This window comes from Carassius auratus, unplaced genomic scaffold (assembly GCF_003368295.1).
Source record: "Carassius auratus strain Wakin unplaced genomic scaffold, ASM336829v1 scaf_tig00217031, whole genome shotgun sequence".
In the NCBI taxonomy this organism is placed as follows: Eukaryota; Metazoa; Chordata; class Actinopteri; order Cypriniformes; family Cyprinidae; genus Carassius; species Carassius auratus.
The window spans coordinates 131,163-137,017 of record NW_020528863.1 but is presented as its reverse complement, the minus strand read 5'-3'; positions in this window follow the sequence as shown (position 1 = coordinate 137,017).

Below are 5,855 nucleotides of genomic sequence, written 5' to 3'. Positions count from 1 at the left end.
AGCGGAGACCAGGACAACTAGAGCCCAGATACAGATCCCCTGTAAAGACCTTGTCTCAGAGGACCACCAGGACAAGACCACAGAAAACAGATGATTCTTCTGCACAATCTGACTTTGCTGCAGCCTGGAATTGAACTACTTGTTTCGTCTGGTCAGAGGAGAACTGGCCCCCCAACTGAGCCTGGTTTCTCCCAAGGTTTTTTTCTCCATTCTGTCACCGATGGAGTTTCGGTTCCTTGCCGCTGTCGCCTCTGGCTTGCTTAGTTGGGGTCACTTCATCTACAGCGATATCATTGACTTGATTGCAAATAAATGCACAGACACTATTTAACTGAACAGAGATGACATCACTGAATTCAATGATGAAATGCCTTAACTATCATTTTGCATTATTGAGACACTGTTTTCCTAATGAATGTTGTTCAGTGCTTTGATGCAATGTATTTTGTTTAAAGCACTATATAAAAAATAAAGGTGATCAATAGCTCCTGTACTGTACCTTTCTACCTTAAACAGGCTGTGGTCCATCCTTTACTCAAAAAAGCTATATCGATCTTTCTGATTTTAATAACTATAGGCCCATTTCAAAACTTCCACTTTTGCACAAAGTTCTGCAGAAGTGTGTACTAAATAAAATTTCCCCCTAATCTCTAACAATATTCTGGATCCCTTTCAGTCTGGCTTCAGAGCTAAACACAGTACTGAATCTGCACTTTTGAGGGTAGTAAATGACCTCTTACTATCTGTAGAATCTGGTAACTACTATTCTTCTATTATTGGACTTAAGTGTGGCTTTTGATACTGTGGATCATCATATCTTGTTAAAGAGATTGGACCTTGAAGTTGGCATTCGTGTTGGTGCACTAGATTGGTTTGCATCATATCTCGCAAACAGGAATTTTTGGGTGGAAATTGGAGAATTTTCATCAAGCTCAGTTACCGTCACCTGTGGGGTGCCCCAGGGCTCAATTCGGGGTCCAATCTTATTTTACTTATACTTACTCCCTCTTCGTTTAATTTTTGTGTCCCATAAAGTTTCATATCACATTTATGCCGATGACACTCAGCTCTATTTTCTATTAAAATCAGGTACTGATTCAGTTTCCTCTCTGCTAGCTTGTTTAGAGGACATTAAGGCTTGGATTGACAATAATTTCCTTCAATTAAATCAGAAGACTGACGATATGTTGTTTGGCCCTTCACACCTTTTAAATAATATAAGTTCTACCCTATGCCCCCTTCAAGATAGCATTCATGATAAAGTAAATCTGGGAGTTACTCTTGATCCTGAATTAAAATTTGATAAACAAATCAACTCTGTAGTTACAGCCAGTCTTCTGCAGCTTAGGGGACTTCACAAGCTGAAAAATATTCTAAACTTTAGTGATTTGGAGACTGTTATTCATGCGTTTATTTCAACCAGGCTGGACTACTATAACGCTCTATATGCTGGAATATATCAGTCCTAGCTCTCGCGATTACAACTGGTACAGAATGCTGCGGCTCATTTTTTAACAGGGACAAAAAAAGAGAAACATATTACGTACACCTGTGTTATCATCACTTCATGTTCATGGCATGGCATGATTTTAAGGTTTTAGTATTTGTATTTAAATCACTTCATGGTCTTGTCCCTTCATATATTTCAGACCTTCTCCACTCGTATTGTCCAGTGAAGTTACCCTAACCCTAACCCTAACCCTAACCCTAACCCATAAATCCAAAGGTGACCGAGCTTTCTCAGTTCTTGGTCCTAAGCTCTGGAATTCCCGACCTTTGTCTATTAGACTTTCCCCTACACTTACATTAAATTAAATTGTATTGTACAAGGATGTTTTGTTTGGTATGGTGTGCAGCACTTTGGTCAGCATTTATGCTGTTTTAAAGGGCTATATAAATCAACTTGACTTGACTTACACACACCCCAGTAACACCATGGCAGATGTAGCACATCTAAATTTCATTCACTATACTTTTACTAACGGTCAGCTAGTTAAGATTCGAATGTACTACCTGCTCAGACAGTATGTGATTTCAGATGCACAATTATCTTTGGATTCCTTGAGACTTAGCAAATATGAATAGTAAAACTTCACTTAAAATAGACTTTGTCTCTAATGCAAATTAAAGTAAATGACTGTAATTTCTAGCCAAGATGTGGCAGCATTAAAATACTGTTAAAAGAAGCTGTGTTTGTGTTCACATTAGGTCAATTATCCAAACACACATACACTTTAATTCTATCTGACGTTACAGTGAAGTTAAAGTAGATGCCAAAAAAGGATTTTCACTTCTATCCAATAAATATCTTACCTTAAATGGCAGCATACACGCTATGTAAGAACAGTAATTAAATGGATAATTAATAAACCATGGCTCTTTGAATCCCTCTCAGCAATGAAATTAAAAATAGAATGCACAGGTGATGTACTCTCTCAATCTTTATGTCACTTCATCACATAAAATAGGATTAACAGCCTTATGTACAGTGGGGCAAAAAAGTATTTAGTCAGCCAACAATTGTGCAATAGGTACACTTCAACTATGAGAGACGAAATGAAAAAAAAAAAATCCAGAAAAATCACATTGTAGGATTTTTAATGAATTTATTTGCAAATATGGTGGAAAATAAGTATTTGGTGACCTACAAACAAGGAAGATTTCTGGCTCTAACGCCACCAGGGACTCAAATCCTGCAGTGCTAGATCTGTCCCCCTGCTTAAGCCAGTATTTGACAAGTGGGGCGGGCTGAGAGCCCGGGGAACGGAGCGAGGCCGATGGAGTGATTTGGTAAAGAGCGACACCTGCGACACTCACCGGTCTCGAGTCCCACAGAGGAGATCGGAAGGATATAAAAGAGGAACGATGACAGTGAAGGACGAGAGAGGACCAGGCCTGCCTTTATTTTGTGTTTTTTTTTCATCCGCGAGTGGCTGTAGCGCTGTTTTGTGTTGATTTTGGTAATTAAAGTTTCATTTAATTGTCGGCCGGTTCCCGCCTCCTTCTTCCCCCGATTGTGAAGTTTTTGTATATCATTACACTGGTGCCAAAACCCAGGAGGAAGGAGGGACACACTGCTGAAGATCCCTTGCCTCTGGGGTGAACCTGTGGTGCCATCAAGCAAGTCAAGGGAGAGTGCCGCCGTCGACGCTCGAGGCGGTGGGCTGTAGTGAGTTGCTGGGGACAGACGAACTCACTGCTGGCCACGATATGGAGGGGCGGCTGCCATCCATGAGGGAGCGGAGGAGTCGGCGCCATTCATCAGGGGGCCGGAGCCTGCTGCTGTCCGCCACGATTGGGAGGAGCAGGGAACGGGTCACTCCTGCCGGCTGCCCAAAACCAGAGGAGCCGTTGCCGTCCCCTCTCCCCTCATCCTTCCATCTCCTTTTCTCTCGGCTCGTCTGTTCTACTCCCAGGTTCCCGCAGGTCACCGCGATTGGTGGGAAAGGGGTGGAGCACGGGGCCAAGGGTAGTGGGAGCGGAGCAAGCCGGTGGAGTGATTTGGAAATTAGACACTCACCGATCTCTCGTCCCACAGAGGAGATTGGAAAGATACAAAAGAGGAGCGACGACCAGGCCTGGGCTTTATTTTGTGTTTTGGTTTTTGCTTTGGGGCTGTTTTTCTGCAAAGTGATCAGGACGACTGATCCGTGTAAACGAAAGAATGAATGGGGACATATTTAGTGAGATTTTGAGTAGAAACATCCTTCCATCAGCAAGGGCACTGAAGATGAAACGTGGCTGGGACTTTCAGCATGACAATGATCCCAAACACACCCGGGCAACGAAGGATTGGCTTTGTAAGAAGCATTTCAAGGTCCTGGAGTGGCCTAGCCAGTCTCCAAATCTCAGCCTCATATAAAATCTTAGGAGGAAGTTGAAAGTCTGTGTTGTCCAGTGACAGCCCAAAAACATCACTGCTCTAGAGGAGATCTGCATGGAGGAATGGGCCAAAATACCAGCAACAGTGTGTGAAAACTTTGTGAAGAAATACAGAAAATGTTAGACATCTGTCATCGCCAACGAAGGGTATATAACCAAGCATTGAGATAAACTTTTGTTATTGACCAAATACTTATTTTCCACCATAATTTGCTAAAATAAATTCATAAAAAATTCTACAATTTGATTTTCTGGATTTCTTTCTTTTCTCATTTTGTCTCTTTTAGTTGAAGTTACCTATGATGAAAATTACAGGCCTCTCTCATCTTTTTAAAGGTCCCGTTCTTCGTGATCCCATGTTTTAAACTTTAGTTAGTGTGTAAGGGCCGTTTCATAGTAAACACGAGAAACGCGAGCAAGCAACGCGCTCCCTTTCATAGTCTAAACAGTGAATGCAAGCGTCACGGGTGATGCGTGTATGCAATACATCGCTGACGCAACAGGGGGTAGTAGAGACGGGTGATATTAGTAGAGTCGGGTCGCGTGATATTCAGATCACAATGGCAACTGAAGAGGAGTGTATTCTGTTGCTGATGAACTATCGTATAAATGTGGATGAATACGTATAAGTTCATAATTTTTCCTCTTCACCTGCCATTGTATTCAAACCTTCTTCTTCTGTAAACACAATATACTTGAATGAATGTACAATACTTGCAATGTCGCCCCCACCCACAACGCATAGTATTGCGTGAATCGGCGCATTGCATATCAAAAACTAGGACGACACATTTGGCTACGCACCGACGCATAATGGCGGCCGGAGCGTAACGATGCGTAGCCTCGGGGACGTGTATGCTTACAGATGCGTTGACTATGAAATGGCCCTAATGTTGTCGTTAGAGTATAAATTATATCTGTAAAATTCTAAAGCTCAAAGTTCAATGCCAAGCGAGATATTTTATTTAACAGAATTCGCCTACAAAAAATGACCCGTTTGGACTACATCCCTCTAATTCCTGCAGTAATGACGTCACTAAAACAGTTTTTGACTAACCTCCGCCCACATGTATACACAAACAGGGGGGCGTGGTCTTGTTGCGCTCCGACGGAGAAGAAGGAAGAGCTGCGTTTGTGTTTGTCGCCATGTCGTCGAAACGCTGTTATTTTCATCTCGGAGTCCAATCATCTTTGTTTGGCCTTCACAGGGACGCTGTACTTGGAGATTAATGGTTACAATTTATGTTTAACTCGGTTCCCGAAAATAATAATCCACATGTAAAACTATGTGCAGCACATTTTGCTGAGGACAGCTTCCTCAATCTCAATCAGTTTAATGCCGGATTCGCACAAACATAATTCTTGAAACATGGAGCAGTTCCTTCTTTGTCTGGAGAAGGCATTGTTTATGGACCACAACCGGTAAGTGTATTTTATTATTTAAGTTGGTGCATTTAACGGTTTCTGTAACTGATTACACAAAGGGCAACGCTGTTTAGCTTTTTTAACTAGATTGTAGGGCTGTGCAAAATAGAGAATGTAAAGGCGTTCTGTGTTTAGAAGTACATCTCCAGCACATGCTTCTCAAAACTTGTCCAAAACTTGTCCAAAACTAGCCCAATCGCGTTTCCAGGAGGGCAGCATGCGCTCAGCTGCTGTCGAATCACAACACAGGAACGGCTGGCCCAATCAGAACTTGTTACGTATTTCTGAAGGAGGGACTTATAGAACTAGGAAGTCATCAGCCCGTTTTGGGACAGTGAAAACAGCGGTATACAGATAGGTGAATTGATTGAAAAATACTGTGTTTTTTTACACGCAAAACATGAACACGTTATATTGCACACTGTAAGCACAATTAAAGCTTAAAAAAAAAAAAAACTAAAAACGGGAGCTTTAAGTGGGAGAACTTGCACAATTGCGGCTGACTAAATACTTTTTTACCCCACTGTAATCCAGGTACTTCTGTGTTT